Source organism: Molossus molossus, unplaced genomic scaffold (assembly GCF_014108415.1).
Source record: "Molossus molossus isolate mMolMol1 unplaced genomic scaffold, mMolMol1.p scaffold_m16_p_10, whole genome shotgun sequence".
Taxonomy (NCBI): domain Eukaryota; kingdom Metazoa; phylum Chordata; class Mammalia; order Chiroptera; family Molossidae; genus Molossus; species Molossus molossus.
In genome coordinates this window covers 29531318-29556092 of record NW_023425345.1, presented here as the reverse complement: position 1 = coordinate 29556092, position 24775 = coordinate 29531318, and the positions used below count along the sequence as shown (strand labels likewise).

The 24775-nt window shown below is 35.9% G+C and overlaps 1 pseudogene; it reads right to left on the bottom strand.

Moving 5' to 3' along the window:
- Positions 1-20215: 20215 nt before the first annotated feature.
- LOC118623362 lies at positions 20216-22287 on the bottom strand (annotated as a pseudogene).
- Positions 22288-24775: the final 2488 nt, after the last annotated feature.

Genomic DNA, 24775 nt, shown 5'->3' with positions numbered 1-24775 from the left:
TCTTTTCCGAAGACAGTTTCTAATGTCCTGTTGCTGTCCTCTTGTTACCTCAGTACACCTGTTCTTTTCCTGAGTCCTCTCAGTGATTAGTCCAGGGGTGGTATCTTTAGACCAAGAACATTGTGCTTTTATTTGAGGTCACAATGTTCTCATATATATATATATATATTTTTATCCTCACCCGAGCATATTTTTCCATTTTTTGTACAGATAGAGTGGGAGGGAGAGAGAGGAAGGGAGAGAGAGAGAGAAACATCGATGTGAAGGGACACATCGAGTGGCTGCCACCCGCATGACCAACCAGGGCCGGGGACAAACTGCAACCGAGGTACGTGCCCTTAGCGGGAACCGAACCCGGGTCTCTCCGGACCGCAGGCCGACGCTCTAACCGCTGAGCCAAACTGGCCAGGGCACAATGTTCTCATATTATACAGGGAAGAAAAAACTACCCTGACCCTGTGTGTAAATACAAAATATCCTACTTCCCTGTTGACAACAGTTATTGTCACCAAGCACTGAGGCAATGCATAGACTCATTGCCTTGACACTTGGCATTTTCTGCTGTTACCCATTAATGTCTTCACAGGAAAATGAGGATCTCCATTCTCTCTTGGGATCCAAACTCAGGGACATAATTCACCCTCATTTATCTTAGAAGGGAACACAGGAGGTTTTCATGTATACGCAAAAAAAATGAATAATTTTCACTCAGGTGTGAAAATTAAACTCTAATATATCTCTAGATTTCTTTCATATCTGTATTCACTCACTGTGCTAAATAATAAATAGTAAACATGCTTTAGTGTTATTTTTATTTTATAGATCAAGATACTGAGGCTCAGAGTTAGTACTCTTGCTATAAAAAAAGAAAAACTGTATCACTTAAATTGCAGGAAGTAAAGCGGGAATTAGAAATTAAGACTTACTAATTTCCAAACACTCTTGTTGCTTATTTCAGAGGAGTTTCACTCTTCATTGTCTCCTTTTATTATGTTCCATAATGTATATTTGTTTGTAGTCATTTGTTGTCTTGACCTTATAGGTTACCATTTGAAAACGTATAATTATTAATATTTTTATTTTGGATGTTGAAGCCACTAGACAATCCAAGCAAACCACTGTTGTGTCTTAAAACAGATTTAGATTATTCAAGTCTTAAAACCAACACAGGCTTCCAAATTTCTCTAATTTAGAATCAGACTGCAAAATGTATGCAACCAAAAAAGCAGGCATACACCCTCTTCAACGTGGCTAAGAAGGAAAAAAGACAACCAAAGAGCCCATTAACCAGAGTAGCTGGGGGCTCTGGAAATTTCTACCAGAAAGTCAACTTCAGTCTAATCAATCAACTTTCCTCAAGAATAGAACTATTGCATTTTGGAGAATGAGCTATGTCTTGCTCTAAATAAGAGTTCAGATTCTCTCATTGAAAAGAAGAGTCAGCATGTTTCACATGTAAGAATAAATGTGCAAATAGATATTTGATTACTAGTGGTCAGGCTACGGAAAAGAATCTTAGATATGCACCATTTTGTTTCTAGTAAAATAGGCATATAACTAGACTATGTTTCCCAGTTTCCCATACACAGGTAGCTGTGGCACGGGACTGACTTTTGGTTCATGTCTAGTAGAAATACTACTATGCCACTCACAGATCCAGTGTTTTCTCCTTCTCTCTGTTTGACTTAATGGTGATGCCCAAGAAATCTTGGAAGTCATGCATAAGAGATAAAAATAAGTCATTAGCCCTGGCCATTGTAGCTCAGTTGATTGGGGGTCTCCTATGCACCAAAATGTTGCTGGTTCCATTCCTAGTCAGGTCACATGCCTGGGTTGAGGGCTTGATCCCTAGCAGGAGGCAGCAGGCGGATGTTTTGCTCTCACCCTGATGTTTCTCTCTTTCTCCCTCTCCCTTCCTCTCTAAAAAATAAGACATTAGTCAGAATCCCTGAATGACTATGTGGATGAGAACACTGTCCTGGAGTGTTATTTAAGAAGGAAAATAAACCATTTGGGTTTTGACCACCTGTAACTTTGCAGTCCACTTGATATTGTAACATATTGAGTGCTTATTGGTCTATATTTTGGCAAAAAACAAATGGGGCTGTGTCTCTAATATAGCACCACAATCAGTAGAATCATGTTAAATGTGATCAGACTTACTAAAACACTCTAGATTATTTGTTTAAAAATAAATGTGCCAAGATTTGCTTCTCTGATCCCATTAAAATGTGAAAAATGATTTATTTTTGAAGTAGTAGTTGTATAAGAATTTGAACTTGGAAAACAAACTATTTTTTCTTAGTCTTAAGCTAAACAGGGATATAGCACATTTCAATATTTCTAATTAAATTGACAGACTAGGTGATGATAACATCTGTTCTTTGTAATAAAACCTATTGATGTTGCTGACCTGAATGTTTCTTATCTGTAAAAGACAACAAATGAGGATAACTAAAGTTAAAAAGGAAGAAAATGGGAATAAAGTCTCCACCAAATAGCATGTTCTGTAACTCCAATACTAATTATTTCCTAGAAATTTTTTCAAGAAAACTTTATTTAATAGACATTTAGTTCAATTAATAAATTTAAATTTTTCAGTGTGTTAAAGAGGTATTTGAATATTGAAAGAAAAGAATGTTAGATATTCACCATTTTGTTTCTAGTTAAATAGGCATATAACTAGGCTATAGTTATATAATTAGGCTAAAATTTCTTTACCCTGGCTGGTGTAGCTCAGTGGATTGAGCGTTGTCCCAAGGACTGAGAGGTTTTGGTTGATTCCTAGCCAGGGCACATGCCCGGGTTGCAGGCTTGACCCCCACTGGAGGCTGTGCTGGAGGAAGCCTACTGATGGTTCTCCCTCATTGATGTTTCTCGCTCTCCCTTCTTCTATCTCTAAAAAAAAAAATCAATAAAAATATATTTAAAAAAAACAAACAAACGTCTCTTTATCTCTCAGATTCAGATAAAAATTTATTCTCTTTAATAGAATTAAACTTTTAAGTGATGCATAAATGGAAATTTTAATTCATTTGTACCCACTAGATACCAGTGATACCTCGGTTCTCGAACGCCTCGGTTTTCGACCAAATCGGTATTCAACCAGGAGATTCGAGAAACTTTTGTCTCGGAATCCGAACAAATATTTGGAACTCGAACTTCCGAGATGAGCCGAGTTGAGCCGAATGGCGTTCATTCGGCCCAGCGCGCCTTGCTTGCGTCATCAGTGTGAGTGCAGAGAGAGAGTCACGCTTTGTGGAGTCACGCTTTCCTATTGGGTTTCATTGCTTCGGTTCTCGAACAATTCGGTTCTCGACCGTCCTCCTGGAACGAATTATGTTCGAGAACCGAGGTATCCCTGTATCTTTTACATTTTGCTTTTGGTATGTTTATAACATAAAAATAAAAAGCATAGGTAAATGAAAAGATGACATTGTTAGCCTGATGTGTAATAAGAATAAAGTTACCTTGTGTCTTACCCTTCAAATCTGAACAAAAAAAATCAACTAAAAGAAATAAATCTGGCTATCATAAACAACGTGGTTGCAATGTTTGAAATTACAGAGGAGACTTTTGCCATATAGAATCAAGTGTTTCTAGAATGTGCTCTCATTTCTAAGCAGAGGCTTGAATCTGTAATCATCACCAACTTTTGCTGTTCAACTGTGAGATGGAGGCGGTGTCAACAGATGTGTCTGCACAAAACAAGCACTCTGCGAGCTGGCCCTTTCAAACAGCTCAGAAGTAAATTAAGCACGAACAACATAATGCTACTTAACTTGTAATTGTGACAACCAGAACCAAAAATTACATCTAGGCTGGGCAAGCAGCATGTGTTCTCCCTTCTCTGTAATTATGCTGTTTATTTTCTCATTTTAATATTCTTTTCTGGCTAAGTGGCTTATTCCATTTAGTACTTGTATGCTTTTTATTTCTATAAGGTTTGAAATTTTTTTTTTCTCACAATCTTTAATTTGGACATAATACTGTCTCATCTTTTGATCTTTGGGCGGATTGTTGTGAGTAAAAACATAGTACATATAAGGATTTATGCAAATAATGAGTGTGGGAGGTCTGCCACTAGGGGGAGAGCAAGTACAGTTTTGACAGAATTGGGGAAAGACAGAAGGGAATATAACATGTATTGAGTCTACTTTCAGTGGACCTTGAGGCTTGGCATTTTTACTTATTATATGCAATCATCTAATTCTTACAATAGCTTTAAAGGCAAGGTTTCTATATTTAAGGATAAATATCCTTTCTCATGCTCATAAATGCTGTGATTGACCCCAGGTGGTAGAATTAGAACCCACTGGGGCCTATATTTCAACCTAGGCTTATAGTCTTACTCCCCAATGAGACTTACTGATATTGTCTGGTAGTAGCAGAAAGTGATTGAGATAAATTATGAGAATGTTGGAATAAAAGAGTTTTTGCTATTCCCACTGCTTTCTAACATCTCCCCCACATATACCCCCCCACCACCACACACACACGCGTGCTCCCAAAGACTCCCAATCTGAGACAAGCCAGTAATGAACAGGCAGAAGTGGGAAGACTAGAAATTATCAGAGGTGGGTTCAGGAGCACTCATGTGCAAACCTTACTGGCCAGAGGTCTTCTACTGTGGGTATCTCGTCTTCTGCTGGAAGTGGAGTAATCACTGGAGGTCGGAGTGGGGAGGGGCAGAGCTGGAGATAAAGATACACTTCCCTTTCAGCAATTTCGAAAAATGTAGAGTTTTTTTAAAATATGTATTTGAGGATCTGAACACATCTAATTTCCATTACATCTCCATATTCTTTATGTTTGTTACATTATTGTCTATAATCTTGCTTTAACAATGCATAGGCAGGTGTAGTCTTGGGATGTCTACAGTGGCATCTTTTCTTAGTTTTTCTAGATGAAATACAAGGTTAAGTGAGGTTGTGTATTAAACAGTGTTATCACCTATTTAACAAGGCTGAAATGGATGAAAGTCAATTTGACAGGAAAATGTCCTAAAAATTTCTATTAGCCTACCAAAGTGTTTTTTTTTTGTTTTTTTTTAAGCCAGAGCAGTTTCTGTTAGCTGCAACTGGACCCTGACTGATATAACATGATTCAGGGATAAAATGAGAAAAACTTAAGAATTTCTGAAGACTGTGGCAAAAATTACATGTTAAATTAGAATGTCAGATGATGAGAGAGAGAGAGAGAGAGAGAGAGAGAGAGAGAGAGAGAGAGAGAGAGAGAGAGATTGTGGGGATGGGTACAGTTTGAAATGATTTAGGAAATAATCTGAGACTACTCCAAGGCAAGAGTAACTAATTCAACCTCGGTGGCCTAATTTCAGTTATCCAGGAAAGCAAACTCTCTGCCTACTTATTATGTTTTACAAGATGCAGACAGCCTCTATGCTTTCCTCTCTTCAAGTGGTAAGAACTTTTTTGTAAAGTCTTTCTTTGTTTCGTAAAGAAATGTTTGTAAAAATAGGACTCTAAAATTAAAGTTCTTCATAGATTTGTGAATTCCCTCCATAGTCTCTGACACTTTGAAATTAAATGCAGAATGTTGTATATGGAAATATAGAAAATTTTCAAGTGAGCAATCTTCTAATGTAGGTGACAGCCAGATTGTCAAAAAGTTCCATGATCCAAATGCCAAGGGATGAAAGGAATTCTTTAACTCTCTATAACCACTTAAGCTATGTCATGCTCTTTCATACGTAGAAACCACTCTTTCAACATTATAGTTATACTTCCTCTATGCATGAGGAAATTCCTATGTTTACGTGATGTGGTTATAGTCTCTTTATGATAATTAATTTCACTGCATACTGATGATTTACTCATTCTTTATTTATGATGTGTGTGTGTGTGTATATTTTTGAATTCATTTTTTATTTAGATGCTCCAAAAATTTTACCAAACACTACATTTATATTAACATATTGGTGAAGTTCTATGGATTCTCCATTCTTTTACGTATCTTCCTTTCTGCCTTAAACTCCTCTAATATTCTGCCAGGCATTGCATTTATTTTTAATCACTTATGAGGTCCCATTCAGTATTCTAAGGGAAGTGGTCCCCTAAGGTATTTTCTCTGGGCATTAGTTTAAAGAAGCCTATGGACTTGCTTGTGGGCAAGGTGGAAAGTGCAAGGTAATAGTGTTCTCATTTGATCTTTCATTTGTTTGATCTTTTATTTACCTATCATTTGATATTTCATTTATTTGGGATCATTCTCTTCATTTCCAAGACTCAAAAAAATATATAAAATAAGATTTCATGTTTTTCTCCTCATTATTTTATTTGTCACATATCCCAGAGACAGGAAGAGACCTAGCGAGGGGATTTCAGTCTGCCTTACTACTTTATGGACTTTAGTTCGCAAAACTAGAATTTCAGATGCTACTTCTTTCAGTAACAGTATCTACATTAAAAAAAACTGCTACTTGATAAAATGGTATCTATTATTGGAATGATCTCAAGTTTTAAGCTACATTTGTCATTTAGGTGAAATATAGAACTTGTAAAAATATACCTCCTTTCACAATCACTAGAGATTTTTTATAAATATTTTTAATGATGCAAAAAAATCATTAATTTAAAACAGGATTAAAAATACATATATGTAGATATAAAAAGACTCCTTTAAAATACATTTTTAGAAACCATCTTAACATCCTCGACTACAGCTTAATCTACCCTAATTTTTTCTAAAATGATAGCAATTTCATTTAACCTGTTTTGAATATAGAGAATCTTACCTGTAAGAAGTGTCAGTTTCTTATATCAAAATCCTGCTATGTCAGCTCTCTCCATTTATCTTCTATCCATCATAACCACAGTAGTCCTCTTTTTACATTATTAACTGGTGAATGAGATAAGCTTATTTCTCATCATTGATAACCAGAATAATCAGCAATACTAAGTACACTTTTTATGGCAATGTATTTTTTACTTCAAACTAACTTGGGAAACACTGAAACCTATAACTGAATTTTGAATACTTATAGCTTATTGATATACAAAAAGTTCTTAGAGGTTTTTCAGAGATAGTTCTTGATTAACTTTCTTTAAGCATTTTCTCGGTGCATCAACCATAGAAATCTTGTTATGTATAACTCTTCTTAAGATCCTACTTATGGACTCTGCAAAATGCACTTTCAATGACTCTAATGTAGATTACTGAAGAATCAATACTCACTTCTGCTGTTTCCCAACACTGTACACTGGGTGCAGGGTACAGAGCTTCATGGCATTGCATATGTCCTAATAATGCTTATAATTTAATGGGATGCTTCCTCTATCTTATATTTTCCTCTCACCTTATGACAACTTCTTCAAATGTGTTTTCTCATCTATAAGATAGGCATCATCACAGTTGTTCTTGCTATCTCATAATGTTATTGGGAAGATCAAACCTGATGATATATCAAGAATGTTTTGTAAAACAGAAAATCGTAAGAAGTTATTACAAATACTTGTGTGTTTTTCTTTCTTTTTTTTTCAATAAGGTTGTTTACTACCTCATTGCTTTCTAGTCTATTACTATCTCATGAAGGCCTACTACAAATTATACTTTTAAAAGTTAAAAATAACCCCTAAACACTTTTTTACCCACCTTACATAACTCTCTCTCTCTCTCTCTCTCTCTCTATATATATATATATATATATTTTTTTTTTTTTTCCATAGTGCTTACAATTTGTCACCTCTAAGATAATAGAGTGAAGACAAGGTCAAAGCCCACCGGGAAGCAAGAAAAGAGAACTGGCTCAGGGAACACTCTTGCTTGATTCTCTTTGTGCGTGTGACATGCCACTGAGTTGGCGCTGACTCCTGTCAACTCTTTGAAAGAGTGGCATCTACTATGTCCTAATCTCAACTACCCTGCTCAGTTCCTCTAGACACCTACCTATAGCTTCTTTTATGGAGTCAATCATCTCATATTTGGTCTTTCTCTTTTCCTGTTGCCTCCTATTTTTTCTATCATTTTTGTCTTTTCCAAAGAACCCGAACTTCTTATGAAGTGCCTGAAATAGGACAGCTTCAGTTCCGCCATTTTTTGCTGTCAACGATGTTTCAGACTTAATTGCTCTAGGCCTACTTGCTCATCTTTCTAGCAGTTCAGGGTGTGCAGAGCACTCTCCTCCAACACCATAGTTCAAATAAATTATTTTTTTCCTATCAACCTTTTTTATTGTCCAACTTTTGCATTCATACATAGAAATTGCGAGTATGAGCATGTAGATGATCCTAAGCTTGGTCTCTAGAGATACTAATTCTTCCATTGCTGCACACCCTAGTCTTCATGCTCTTTTGATGTCTTGGCTGCCATCTCTGTTTGAATTAATGACAGAACCAAGGTAAGCAAAATCTGTAACAATTACGATATCTTCATCGTCTATGTTTGTCTTCATTGTCTATGATTGTTTTTACGTGACACCAAAGCACCTCTCTGAATTGTAGTTTCGCTCTCTGTCAACTGCACGTTTATACCTGCTTGCCCTGCTTTATGGATTGGTTAAGGAGATAAAATTGATAAGGAAACTAAAAGTTCTTTGACATTACCCCTTATACAAATATAAAGAACATTGTTATGACTAAAGATAACTAAGCTAAAACAAAAAGTAAGTACTTCGATATCAAGTGGTCTGTGCTGAGCCGTAGTACCACAGTCTCACAATTCTACTTAATCTAAGTGAGCCTTAGCACAATTGAACTTCAGATTTTGCTTAAGAGCAAAGCAGAGCTAAACTACTTCCTAATTAAAGAAGAGATCTTGTTTCAAAAGTTGTTCAGTATACACTGTATTTCAACCGGAATGATTGGATTTTACTCCTTTAATCAAGATACTATATTAAAAGAATGAGTAGGGTTTTTTTTTTATATGCTAAACACATTATACTAGTAACTAGTTTGTAATTTGTGATTGTGCATGATTCTGATAGTGAAGACATTTCATTACAGGTGGGTTGACAGAGCAGGACGCAAGTGCATTTGCATGTCTGGGTGCAGCTAAATAAAGAGTAAAGCTCATTGATAACAGAGGCCATTATAATTTGAATGAGATTATATTCTCTCTAGGAGAGATAAAGGGTAATGAAAGACAATTCAGAGCTGGTTTGTTATTACTTCATCAAATACCTCAGCCTCGAGCTGATAGACCTCCCTTGTATGGCTCCCTTGAGACATTAACAACAACGATGCTGCCAACCATTGGTAGTGATTTCTAAAATCATTAATATCACAATTTAAATGAGTTTGTGATGTAGTATCACACAGGGTAGAGCCAGAGGTGAAACTGCTACATACGCTTTCATAAAACCATCAGAAGTGAGTTATGAGAAACAATAAAATGAATTGTAGTCAGCCTGGACAGATGCAACAGAAAGACCATTCCCCGGCGAAACTAACAATGCGCCTTAATGAAATATTACTCATTACTTATAAAAACTCAGAATTATGTAGTAACTTCATTTGCTTAAATCCTATTAACCAAATTTTAAAATAAGTACTTTTTTGTGTGAATACTAATTATACTGACTTTTGCCGAATATATTCATAGTTATTGTCTTTATTTCTCTTCATATAGCCATTCGTTGTGTGAAACTTCCCTGACTAGAGATCTGTAGATAGTCATTTCTGAAGCTGATGATCTCCAGTTTGCTCCAAACAGGGTACAAAGGTGACGTTGCACTGTTTTGTTCTGATGTAGGTCTGTTAAATAAGAGGACAGATTTAATTTTGCCAGCATTCCTTTGGGTATGACATAAAATACACAAAATATGTTTTTAAAATGCATAAACAAATAAAGGAATAGTGCTGAAACATTCTAGTTTTAAGCAGCTGTTTAAGATTAGACATATTAGCTTGAATTTGACCGATGCCAGATTTGACAGATGCCAGTTTGAAAATTATTTTTAGTTTAAATTCCAAACTGCTATTGAACACTTTCCCAAACTTTAGTGTCATGATAGCATTTAGTACTCAGTTTGCTGCCCGTTGATTATTAACTGCAACTGTAACTCAGTAGAACACATCATTTTAAAAAGAAGAATTTTGGAGGAGAAACAAAATTCTATTTTTTTTTTTTTTAAATAGAAAGGCTGCTGGGTAAATCAATAAGAACATGTACAAGATAGGATATTCTTTCAGAAAAGAAATTTTTACTGACATAAGTTATTTCACTAGAAAAAATTTAGTCATCTACGATAAAAGTAGAACTATTTAACTTTTTACACATGCCCATATAAAATAGAAACAACTAATAAGAGAATATTCCAGATATCTCGTAAAGCACAGAGAATTTATTATATAGCTACCAGCACTTATCTTCTCGCTTTTAAAATTTGTTTTCCAATTGCATGGCTCTAGCTAGACCCTCTGCCCTTGCATACACTGCTATTGGATGTGCTTGCTTGTGGATCCACACGTTGACCTGCTAAGTAGTAGCACTTAGAGTTTACCTTTAGAGTAAAATATAACCTCACCGAGTGAATGCTGAGTTACTTTGTCTTACCTATGTCTGCTTCTTGCCTTGTCACTCTTCCACCATCTGTGATTGGGAGCAGTTTTTCAACCATAATTTGTCAGTTCTATTAACAAATGATCATCTATTCTCTTCCCTGCCATGGCTCCCAGCCTCAGTAAGGAGTCCTTGATCTTGTTCCGACCTGTGCCTTAGTCCGATTACCTATTGTATCCTCAGTTTATATATCTTGTTCTCACCCTGTAACCTCAATAATGAACTGTTTACCAGATTCCAGCCCCGATTCACTGGTTCTGACACCTGACTCACTGGGCAGCTTATACATGGACATTATTGCAGCAGTTGGCAGCCTGTCCCCACCCCCACACATGTCTAGTCAGGACAGGCTCCTGATCACCCTAGGCTTCTATCTAAGCTTACATGTCACAGTGCTAACATTAAAGTTCTCTGGTGTTTGTGCCCAAGAAAGTCTACCAGAGTTATCTTACAATAACTTCCTCGCACGTTTCATGCTTTATCTCAGCGATGTCCAACCCGTGTGCCACAGCACATTCCTGTGCTGTGATAATTTTTAAAACATGCAATTCCTGACTATAGGGGCACTAACCTCTTTCCCTTAGATTGTCAAATAAAAAAATGACAACAGCCAACAAAATAGATGTCGAGTGTGAATAAACCAAAATTATACTGATTTTTTTTGCTTAGATTGGAAAAATATATAATAGTATTTTTCAGCGTGCCACAGAATTCTAATAATTAGTTTACATGTGCCATAAAATGAAAAGGGTTGAACACTGCTGCTGTATCTGCTTTATGCTATTTCGTTACCTGAGAACACAGCCTATCATTTTCTCTCTGTCTGTGTTTTCACTTACTTGCATTTATTCTGCTGTATAACATGTAGTGTCTGTTTCCTCCTTATTTTTCTCATTCTCATTGATGGTTATTTTACTTCTTATATATTTCTTGAAATTGTTACTTCCCTGCAGCCCCTGTTGCTGCCATTCAGATTCTTATCATATCTCATTTGGATTGTTTCGGGTTCTGCTCGCTAGTTTTCCTGGACTCAGCCTTACTCCTTTGAATGTGATCTCCAGCCAGGTGTCGGATTAGTCTTTCTAAATGGTTAACCTGACCTTATCAATATCGTCTTTAAAATCTTTCAATGGCTTCTTACTATTTGAAGAAAAGAAAAATCAGGAGATTGTCAGAAATAACAGTGACCATACAATTTATTGCCCAAATCAGGATGCATATGAATTAAAGACAATGATATTTTTATTTGTGACAGCACACACAGGCAGAAACCTGGTCAAATGGAAATGTATGGTTGCTTAGGTTAGGATGCTTTCTATAATCTGATACCTGACTTCTCTTCTAGTCTCAACTTTTCTGATTCTTCAAAATTCACAATCAAGTTCCATATCTGCCTCTGATATTTCACATCTCAAAATCATTCATGCTGAATCATCTGCTCATCTTTCACCTAGTTAATGGCTATTTTTTTAAATACTTAATTTAGGTGTTTCTTCCTCGAATAAGTTTTTCTTGACTCCCTTAGGATATGCTCTCAAATAATACATATATGTCTGTCAGAGTGCTTATTATATTGCTGTTAAATTATTTTTCCTATCCATGTTTTCTGCTGAACTTTGAACTTCCCCTCCCCCTAAAGAGGTGACTTTCTCTTTCAGTTCTGCAAACTTAACAATAACAACTTAGTAGTCTTGGATATATAGGCAGTAAATATATAGATTTGAAAAGGATAAAATACTTGAAGTCAGGAAATTCATAGTCTATTGGATAAAAAGTGATGCAGTTTGTATTAATACAGAGCATATTCTAAATAAATCAAGGAACATTTAAAGAAAACATGTGGAATCTGGACCTTACCTTGTGGTAGGTGAAATAAGAAGAGAAAGGCGTTTATCTATGTGTCCTTTATTCAAGGGAGGAAGAGGACTTCTACTGTATTGGAATCAACCCTGGTCATTGATGAGGTTACACTATTCAGATTTTATTGTGTTAACTTTCTGAAGATTACCGAATAATACTGCCCGCTTCTTCCCCAAGAGCATTTTTTTTTTTAAACAAGCTGCAGAAAATTTTAATGGGAAGAATTCCTGTTTCACAGAAAATTTGTTGAAACTTGTAAATTTCACACGTACTACTATACCTCTGTTAGGAGACAGAGAAGGAAAAGAGTTGAAGGTAGTGGATGTAATTTGCCCCAATGTTTTTTTGTATCCATCATAAGCATGTATGTACAGAGAAATAAACACATACTCAGATTCTTGTATATTAAAACCAAACTTGGCTTGTCAGTATGCCAGAGAGATGTTAGGTTTGTTCATAATTATTCATACCATTCAAGCAGATTTCAGGTGGAATATCTTTCAGATTTTCTTAGTATGGATGTTACTTTTTTTTTTTTATCCTCACCCGAGGACATTTTTCCATTTCTTGTTCAGGTACAGTGGGAGGGAGAGAGAGAAACAGAGAGAGAGGAGAGAAACATCGATGTGAAGGGACACATCGAGTGGCTGCCACCCGCACGACCAACCAGGGCCCGGGACAAACTGCAACAGAGGTACGTGCCCTTAGCGGGAACCGAACCCGGGTCTCTCCAGACCGCAGGCCAACGCTCTAACCGCTGAGCCAAACCGGCCAGGGCTGGATATTACTTTTTAAAAAAAATTTAAGGAGCAAAAGATTTGACCAGACATTTCACCAAAGAAGATATATGAATGACAAATTAAAATATTTGGGTGACCCATGAAAATATGCTAAATCATTAGTCATTAGGAGAGTGCAAATTAAAACCACAATGAGATATCACTGCACACTTATTATAATGTCTCAAATGTAAAATAATTGCTATACTGAAAGTTGGCAGATATAAAGAGAAATTGAAACTCTTGAACATAGTCTGTGGTATGTAAAATTGTACAACCACTTTGGAAAATAGTTTGATAGTTTCTTAAAACCATTAAACATACACCTACCATAAGATGTGGACTTTTCACTGCTACATATTTACCTAGAAAAATGAAAAGCATGTACATGCAAAAACTTGTACACAAATGTTTATAGAGACTATATTTGTCATAGTCATAACTGAAAATAACTCAAATACAATTTTAAAAATGTAATATTCCTACACAACAAAATACTATACAGTAATAAAATAGGAAAAAACATTGATGTATACTACGTAGGTGAATGGCAAAATAAAGTTAAACAAAATAAGTCATGAGAAAATAATGTTGAATAAAATACACGTTGCATGATTCTATTTACGTCAAATTCTAGAAAATTTAAACTAGACTATAGTGACAGAAAACAGATCTGCGATTGATTAGGGATGGAGGGGTGGGGGTAACAAGGAATGGGGAGGAATAGAAAGCAAGAATTGTATTGGGCAACTTGGAGGATGATGGACAGTTTCATTATTTTGACAATGATAATGGTTTCAAGGTGTTTGCATATGTCAAAACTTATCAAAATGCACACCTTAAATATGTGCATTTTATTACGTCACCTATAGAGGAATATGGGTCAGAGGGACTGAAGAAAAATGCAGCCTGTCAGAGACTAGAAAACCCATGAGCCATGGTGCAAATGACCTTTCTGCCTTTTACTGTCCTTTCACATTTGACTTTGAACAGATAAGTGTATGGCGTGTTAGTGGGATGACAACAAATCTGAGGATATGAGAACTCTTACTGCAAATATCAAGGGGCCTACCGACATCCTTTATTTGTAAAAGTGGAAACTTGGCTCATAGTGAAAAAACTTCAGATGACTTGATTCTCATTTTCTGCCAATGTCGAATTGTCTTAAAAAAAACTCACAAGTGCACTGTTTAAAAAAAAATCCCAGAGCTATGTAGCAGTTGCCTGGGATCAATCCTATTTCTTATAAGTTATCATTAGCTAAGTATATATTACAGGTGCAGGTTAATGATGGCTTAGACAATCTGTACAAAGATCATTCTTTTGTCTGATTTACCAGAATATAAAAATAAATTCATTTCTGCTTTCATAATAAAATTCTTGTTTTATGTGGTGGTCACTTAGAAAACTGATTTTAACTTTTATAATCTGACAGGATAGATTGTTAAAACAAAGAGCAAAGAAAACATACTCAAATGTAGTTTTTAGGTCTGTAAATAATCAAAGGCCATGTAAACAAGTTTCAAATAATGTAAACATGTTTTTTTAAAAAATATATACTATTAGAATTTTATCAATACAGTCATATACTCTTATATACAAATTGAGACATTAAAGTAGTACACTATCTTCCATCTTTATTTAATTATACCACTATGGACCACCTCTATTTTAAATAAATCTAGCTTTTCAGATTTGTATTTAGAGCTGTTATCTATTTAATCAATATGATGTCAAATATCCAAATAGTTGGTTTCACCTACATGGTTCTTGTTTACTGTATTTTAAATTTTGCATGTCAATATTTTGGGTAAAAAAATACACAGAGCCCAAGGATAGTTAAAGCATAAGAGTGAAATTCATAAATAGAACTGCTTTTCTTTGTCACAACTGACTGTAACCTTGAAAAAAATCACTCAATGTCTTTGTGCCTCCATCTCTTCACTACAAAACTCAGATAATGATACTTATCTCAATGGGTAAGATGAAGATATTAATGTTTGTAAGGCCTTGGAAATCTTCAGATAAAGTAAATTACTGCAGATTTGCTAACATAAAGAAAATCACGATTATTACATTCCTTCTTCTAATCATTCCTCTGTGTGTGTGTGTGTGTGTGTGTGTGAGTGTATGTAAATAGAGCATGACAAGCACTTCAACCATGTTACTTTATTTAAATTAGTCACTGGAAAATGTAATATACTAGATGTGTAAGGAGTTTGGTGTAATACATATCAATAGCTCCATTAAAATGAATAAACTTTCATTTTACCTGCCATTCTTTTGGAATGAGATTCTCATCTACAATAAATCCACTTTTACAGAATGTCTTAGCATCTGCCTTATACAGATCTAGAGAATCACAACTTGGTATTCTTCTTATTGCTCAGTTTCCAGTATTTGCAAATTGACCAAATGTTAATTATTAATGTATGTAAATATCCAGAATCTTTGTACTATGTACTTCACATTTTCTCATATTATACCTTAATTTTTATTTAGATGACTTCAACTATTTCAAGAAGAATGAATAGTTTTTTTTTTTTAATTGATTTTAGAGAGAGAGGAAGGGAGAAGGAGAGCTAGAAACATTGATGAGAGAGAGCATCAATTGGCTGCTTCTTGTATGCCCCCCACTGGGGTTTGGGCCCACAACCTGGACATGTGCCCTGACTGGGAATCAAACCAATGACATCTTGGTGCATGGGTTGATGCTCAACCACTGAGCCACACCGGCCGAGCGAATGAATGGCTTTTAGATGAATCAATAATAAACTAGACAAGTTTTGTACCCAGGAATCTTATAGTAAAACATAAAACTGCTTCTAATACTAAATCTGAGATGTGATGATCTAGTACAAATAGAAAATGAGGAAATCATAGGTGACTTGGTCTGTCTGGTATATATGAGAAAGCTTTATGACAAATAAGTGAATTTAATGTGTCCAAAAGGATAGGTGCATTAAAGTGGGTTGGGGGAAACAAGGAGTGATTCAAAGGGGTCATTCCAGGCAGATATAGTAATTTGAACTACAGAATCAATGAATATAATTGGATTATAAGAACAGCAGAAGCAAGTAGCAGCATATAATTGTTAACTGCAAGGTAGATGCTATTACTGAAATGAGGAGCAAGGTTGGAATGGCCAGTAGTGGAGCATTAATACACAGGGATATAGGAAGAAGACAATAAACTATTATGTTATTAGGGATAAGAAGGTGGGCAGCTTATGAGATCATTTTTTTGACTAAACATCAGAAACAGTGAACAGCTGTTGAACAGAAGGCTGATATCAGTCACCACTCTAGAAAATAATAATCCAGTTTATTGACTTGCAATTGACCTTCCAAAGGTTATTTGATATAAGTCAAAAACTTAAGCATCACCAAGAAACCTAAAAGACCATATGACCCTCCACTAGAAAGGAGGAACACAAAAGTCAGTTGGTAAATACATTTCTGCCCTAAATTTGCCTCACAGTGGATCCAAATGTGTGAGAACACCAACCATTGAATGTCTTTCTAGTTATGGGTTTGAAATAATGATAAACACACTTAACAATTGACAGAAACTTCACATTGACTTCCTATGGAGTTAGAAGAAAGATTTCATTGCAAAGAAGGCCAAGTGGAAACCTTTGGAACTATACACACATTGTTGGTCCAGACAGAAAATCAGAAGCAATACAATATCTCAAATTGCATAGCAGTGATTCATACTATTCTCAAAGACTTACAGGAGTTAGGTGTGGTAGTCTTATCATACCATTGCTTAATTCACCTAAATTTTCTCTGAATCAACAAATGGTAGAAAAGTCTATTAAGGTAACCAATGATCCCTTAATCCCAGTCATCACTGATATGGTGAAGATGGATTTGGATGAAAATAATAAAAGCCTCTGGCACTTATATGCAGCTATTGAGCTGGTGAAAATGTTTTGTTTGTTTGAGGGGTTTTTTTGTGTTTTATTTTTTGTCCCTCTGGAGAAAGAAGAACAGAACAATCTGTATTCCTTTGGAATACACAGCAATACATCATTGTTTCATGCTATTAATTATTTTCTTGCTCTTTGTCACAATATAGTTCAAAGAAAATTTGATCATCTGGATATTTTAATAAAATTCAAATGATTCTTTTATATTGATGACATTAAATAATCATATCTGGGAAAGAAGTAATGGAAAGACGTATGGTAAAGTAAGAGACACAAGCATCTTGGGGTATAAAATAAACCCTACAGAGGCACAGGGGAACTACCTTATTAGTGAATATTGTAGAAGTACATGATCTAACATATCCCATCCAAGGTCAATAACAAGTCATTGTTCTTTGTAACTTACATCTCTAAGAAAGATGCTTGGTGAGCCTCTTAGAATATTGGGGATATTAATAACACACTTAGTGACTCAGAATACCACTAATATAGATTAGGTACACAGACTCGGGCTTTGGGACAAATGATAGGTGATAAAATAAGAACAGTAAAGGTAATTTCTGGCAAGCCCCAAGGAAAAGTCTAAGAATCTAACAGCAGAGACCCAAGGTTGCTGGTTCAAGACCATGTTCTCTGTATCAGAGAATGATATTATTCAAAATCCCACTTCTGGCATGCAACTGGACCTTTACAAAGGCACATACACATGCATCTACCAAGAGATACAAAAAGGAGACAGGGAGGCAAGAAAGGAATGCTATAATGATATGGAAAATTATCCTTTTCATCATAAGAGATAGGGTTGACTCTACCTAGTGGGGACAAGTAAGAGCATAGATGGAAATCAGTGAGTTTACTATGGTCTCTTTGTCTGTGTCCAGTAATGGGTAATTATAGCAAAATGGCTTAAAAAGAGCATAATAACCAATAGTCATTCTCTTGAAAATTAAGGTCTTAGTTACTCCATTAGACAATACACTTAGGAAATCAGAGTGCTGGCCAAGGAAGAAGTACATGTTGAATTAATGGTATGGGAGCTATAAGAATATGTTCCTATGAAACAAAAATGAATTTTTGTAGTGCAGGGAGCAGGCTGCAGCAGACAACTTTGTTCTTTCACCCATATCCCTTTGAGCATTCCCAGGAAAGTACATACCAACATATCTTTCAACTATTCAAGCTTTCTTGTGATTAGACTCCACTTCCACTTTGCCCACTGCCTGGGCAGGGTGGAAGTATTAAGACTTAACACCCACCCCAGGAGTAACCAACAACCAATGACTGAAGAAAATTGGTGGACAAATATTTCAGGTTTCTTAATAATCTATGAAAGATAATTCTGCAGTACATAGTCTGTATTGACTCCTCGATTTCCAGTCTTACCTCCATATTTTCCTATAGGTGTTACCTAGTTTCATCTCCCAAATAATCTTATCATCAAATTCTTATTTCTGGATGTCCTTCTAATCAACCCCCGCCCCCAATACATAATTATTTGAAGTAACTTGTTACAGGTTAATGGAAAACAGGTCTGGAGACAAGAAATATTTTTCTTCAAAATATAATCAGAAGATTTTAGTTCACTTGCAAATCTTATACTGAGCTAACCTCAAAGGGATATTTCTTTTTGGCCGATGCCTTGATTCCACTTGTAAAATATCAATGTCTGAAGCATTAAAAGTAGAGATGCCAACAGTAAAAATTTGTTTGCAGGTTCCAAAGTATTTTTATTACACAAATTGCATTTTTGAGGGTTGATCTATGATGAATAGATTATGAGTAAGCAAAACAAGGGGATATGTGGCTGAAGTAAGTAAACTTTCTACATAAATAGGAATCAATTCACGTAACCAAAAAAAAAAAAATCTATAAAACAAATTATCATTAAAATCCTATACCTGAACATTAAGTTATTACTTAATTACTAAAAATATTTAAAAATCAATGTTTAAATTCGTATAGCCAAATAGAAACATGAAGATATTAAATCTTCATAAATTAGAAGCAATATTTATTTCATATAATGAAAAATAAAATCTATATGTATATAATGAGATATAGTATCTTACAGCAGTGAAAAATGGCATATTTTATAATAATCTGTATTGAATCTAAAGAAAAGGGTGACAGTATCTGTGAATTAAGAATAACATCTTTTAGAGTATCTTCTCTAGAGAAGAGGTTTAAAAACATTTTTTCCCCCAGTTGCATGCTAACCCTCTTAAAATTGTAGCAGATACGATCAGTTTTTGAAATGCCCTTTATAACTGTCAAACTAGATAAAATTACAGATTTGTTGGCTTTTCAAAGTGTTATGTCATAAAGTCTCATTTACCTCAGCAAGAATCATTATTTGTCTTTTTTGACAGGGTGTTTCTCTGATCAGTGATGGATTCATGAGAATAGTTAAAGGAATATTTAGAGATAATATCCCTGAATTTTAGTAGAAAATATATGAGAATTTAAGAATCAGGCTAAAAATTCTTCCTTTTTAATTTTTTAAAAATATGGTTAGAATTTATTTTAACCATAAAAGTTTTTAAAGTATGATCAGAAATGTTTTTTTATTCATGTATAAGACATTATGACAGTTTTTATTATGTTTATTCTACATATTTCCATTTAATTGTCTATCTAAAAGTTTCTGAGTTAAATACATTCTATTTAAAGCATTGTGCATGTATATGTCATGTGCATCCCACTGTAAGAACATATAACAATATATTAATTAATTAATTCAGTTGACAATCCAAAGCCAATTTTAGCCTGTTAGAAACAATGCTGTTATGAACATTCTTGTACATTCATTCATTCATAAACTTGAGGAATGTTACCCAGTGAATAATAGCACTTGAGGTGGTCATTGGGTGGCACCTTTTAATATCAGCTGATTATATATATATTTTCTGTCCCTAATACTTTATTCGTCACCTCTATGCCTGTGCCCAGTTGGAGGGCTCCAGGGATGGATCACCATTTACCACTCAGCAAGGAACATGAGAAGGCCTTGGCCTAGCCCTTCATTTCAGGACTGTGGAATATGAAGGGGCAGGTTTGGCCTTTCCTGGGCCAGCACAGGGCATTCAGGTGGAGGCCATGAGCCCAAGCTTGGCGCCTATCTGCCAGCCTAGTTTTGTTTGGAGAAGTATTCCTTGCTGTCATTCACATTAAGCTTGATCGTGTCACTGCCTGGCTTCCAGCCAGCGGGACAAAGGTCCCCATGCTCATCTGTGTACTGGAAAGCCTGGACCAGCCGTAGAGCCTCATCCACAGAGCGCCCCACAGGCAAATCATTGCCGGCGATCTGGCGAAGGACACCCTTGCCATCAATGATAAAGAAGCCCCTGTAGGCGATGCCCTCATCTTCCTTCAGCACGCCATAAACATGGGACAAACTTCTGGTTACATCAGCCAGCAGGGGGATATTCAGGGGGCCCAAGCCTCCCACCTTCCGGGGGTGTTAATCCAAACTAGGTGGGCGATCTGCGAGTCTGCAGAGACACACCCAGTACCCCGCAGCCCAGCCTGCGGAGGTCCTCGGCATGCTCGCTAAAAGCGATGATCTCTGTGGGGCACACGAAAGTGAAGTACAATGGGTAGAAAAAGAGGACCACGTATTTCCCTCGGTAGTCGGAAAGTTTCACCTCCTGAAAGGTGTTCACCACGGCGGTGGCCTGGAAGTCCGGGGCGGGCTTTCCAATGTGCGGGCGGCCGGAGGCCAGGACTGGAAGCCGCGTGGGGGAGGGCGGGACGCAAACACCAGCAAATCCGCGGACTCGCGCTCTGCAACATCAGCTGATATTAAATAGTGCTGTTTTACAAAGTCGTATTAGCATTAAGTTTAGCTGTATCAGAATATTAAAACTTTTCAATTCCTTCACATTATTGCCAGCACTTGGTATTGCTGAACTTTATAACTTCGCCAATTTTGTCAGTTTTTAATAGCAGCATATATTCATCATATTAATTTGTATTTTCTTGATCACAAATGAGAATTAGTGTTAAGAAACTTTTCTTAACGTTATTTGGCATTTGGTTAGCCTCATTTGTAAAGTTTCTGTAAAATTGTTTTATCTACATTTTTTTATCGAGCTTTTAATGAATTGATTTGTAGTTGTTCTTTTTATGTTTTAGAAAAAAAATCATATGTCAATAATTTGCATTGGAAATATTTTCTTTCATGCTATGTATTCCTTTTCACTCTCTTAATTCATTCTTCTAATGAACACCTAGATCTATTCTTCCATTATTTAGGTTTGTGCTATGTTTAAAAGTTCTTCCTTCCACTGCTGTGCCTTCACCTGTGACCAGACCCTGACACCGCAGGAGTGTACGCTGACCTCTAGGGCCCCCACAGCTACCCACTGGACTAAATCTGGCTTTGACTCCTATGACTAGACGGCACACCTTAGTCCACCTGTAGCTAGCCCTTCCAGCTCTGCACCTGCAAACCCCTGGACTGTCTCCAATCACAGGCCTCTGCTGCCATGTACCTATGGTAAGACCCTGCAGCCGCAGGAGTGCATACTGACAGTCAGGGCCCCCACAGCTGCTTGTCACATCCTGATTGGGCCCTGACTCCTGTCACTAACCTGCACTTCTGGGTTCACTTGCAGTTAGCTCCTCCAGCCTGCACCCCGCCAGCTCAACTCCCATCAACAGCCTCCATTGCTGTGAATACACCTCTGGCAAGACCCTTAAGCCACAGTAGAACATGCCAACATCCAGGGCCCTAAAGTTGCTAGTGTGCCAACAGTTGGCCTTGGTCCCCACTTACACATGTCTGCTGCAACTTGTCCTGACACTACAAACATCTGCAGCTGGTTCCCGCAGTTAAGGGGATGCATAACACCAGATCCAGCCACCACCAGTGCCTGCTCTGGTCCTTAGCTGATGGACCTACAGGTGCAACTGAGGATCCAAGCAGCCCTTATAGCCACTGGGGACCACTACAGCCCTTAGCAAGGAACACAGAGTTCTTGATGCTGTAGAACCACTGTCCTGAGTTATCAAGACATCATGGTCTCCTTGACTCAGAACTGCTACATACTCATGCACTTGGTGCACTACACCATTAGACCTGAGCTCACAGTACACTTCAGCATGCTCCACTGCCAAATGAAGGTCTTTCCTCACCAAAGTCAGCCCATCAAGTCTGAAAGGTGTAACTGTTTTTTCAAAGATGGAAACACCCATGCAAGGCTAATGCTATCATGAAGAATCAAGAAAACACGACACCACCGAAGAAAATAGTAAACATTCAGTAACTGACACCAAAGGAATTAATCTACATGCGTTACCTGACAAATAATTCAAAGTAATTATTCCACATATGCTCAGATTGCTAGAAGAAAACCCACATAAAAAATTTAGTGAAATCAGAAATCCAATGCAAGAAGAAAAATGAGAAGTTCAACAAACAGCTAAATCACATCAAAAGGAACCAAACAAAAATTTGAAGCTAGAGAATACAGTGTCTGATGTGAAGAATTCAATAGAGAGTCTCAACAACAGATTTGGTGAAGCAGAATATAGAGTGAGCAAACTCAAAGACAGCATTTAAAATGATCCAGTCAGAGGAGCAAAAAGAAAAAAAAATAAAACCCTGAAACTTATGGGACATTGTTAAGAAAATCAATCTACACACCACTGGAGTTACAGAAGTAGAAGAGAGGGGGGGAAAAAAAGCAGAAAGCTTATTTACAGAAATAATGGCAGAGAACTTCCCAAACATGGGAAAAGATTTAGACATACAAATTCATGAAGCTAATGCTAATAGATGACTTCAAAATTTAAATCCAAAGTAATCTTTTATAGGACACATTGTAATAAACATTGATTCAAGTAAAAAAATTTGTTATATATATATGTCACACTGTACCATAAAATTATACAATGTTAGGGATCAACTATATCTCAATAAAGCTGGAATTATTAATTAAGTGTGTAGGTAAGTAAGCAATTTAAATAAGCAGTTCTCTAATTCGAGCTTATGAAGTTTTAAATCATTTGAAATAGATTTTTGTATTTGATTGATGGTAGTGGCTCAAATTTACTTATTTTTCCTTTGCAAATTTATTTGCTCAGGCTACTCACTGAAATATCTTACCCTTCTCCACTGATAAAAATTTTTATCATTTGAAAATCCTAATTTTGCAGATGAGGAAACTGAGATAAAATAGTTATGTAACTTTCTCACAGATATCCATTTGTAAATCTAATAGCTAGGACACATAACCAGATCATCTGATTTCAGAGTTCACATTTCTAAACATGAAGAAAAACTAAACTTTATTCTTATAAATTACAAACACAATGCAACCCTGAAATTTCTTGATTATATGTTAAAATATTGTAAAGACAGTAACATAATTTTTCTTCTATAATAGAACTGTATTCAAAAAAACAAAACACAAACCTGATTATTGGATTTATGGAGATAAGCATATTGTTGGAATGGCAATATCCTAAGATGGTGATAAGACCAAATGAATATTCTCAAAACCAGAATTATAAGAACATCTTCAACTTAAAAAAGACTAGACATTCAAAGATGCTTAATATTAAAAAAAAATCAAGCATTCACTGAGCATTCATCACTCTCTTTTAATCTATTATTTTGTTCCTTATTGACACCTACAAGGTAAATTTTTTCTTCCTTCTTTCCTTCCTTCCTTCCTTCCTTCCTTCCTTCCTTCCTTCCTTCCTTCCTTCCTTCCTTCCTTCCTTCCTTCTTTCCCTTCTTCCTCTCTTCCCTTCTTCTGTTCTTCCCTTCTTCGTTTCTTTCTTTTCTCTCTCTCTCTTTCTTTATTTCTTTTTCTTTCTTTCATCTTTTTTCTCCTTCAAATAAATGGTGATGACAAAAACAAATGGGTTATTTTCAGATCTGATTTAGAGAACTGCAGTCCATTGGATATTTGCTTCTGACCCTATCTCCAATAAAACTAAATTGATGTCATTGACAAGTAGTAGTATTTGACAGATGTGTTTATCAATATAGTGAGAAATTATTGTGGTTGGCTCATGGGAACAAATGTAAGTAGAAATGTTGGGGTAAAATAGAGACACTGAAATCAGTCTGGATATCAGAACACATGACCTCACAGTGCTTTGACCTCTTTGGAGAAATTGCAAAAAAATGTATGTCTCCCCCACTCTTAGTACATTAAAAATTTATAACTAACAATTGAAGTTGGAATTATAAAAATAGACTTAGATTTCCTCTCATATTCATTCTTTCTCGATAGAAAAACTGTTATAATTCTGAAGCTAATTTTCTACCAAGAAGGTTTGTTTTGGTATTGATGCCTTTTAGGCTTATATTTAGTGTGCCACATGTTTTGATTCTTTAGTTCTTTATGTAAATTTTCTCAATTCCATTTATTCAATTATTTATTTATTCAATTCTTTATCAATTATGAAGAAAGTATCTTCACTAGATTCATTTCTATAATGTCTTAATTTGACTGTTACAACTTGTTCTATTACTGGCCAGTTTTATTTTTACTTATTAGTAGCAGTCATTACAACACAGGTACCAAACTTAGTCTGCTCTTATTTGTAGTAGGTAGAATAATGCTTCCCCTCCTTCCAACAAAGAAGTCCACAACCTAATCCCAGAAACTGGTGATTTTTTTTACCTTACATGGAAAATGTGATTTTGCAGATATAATTAAGGCTAAAG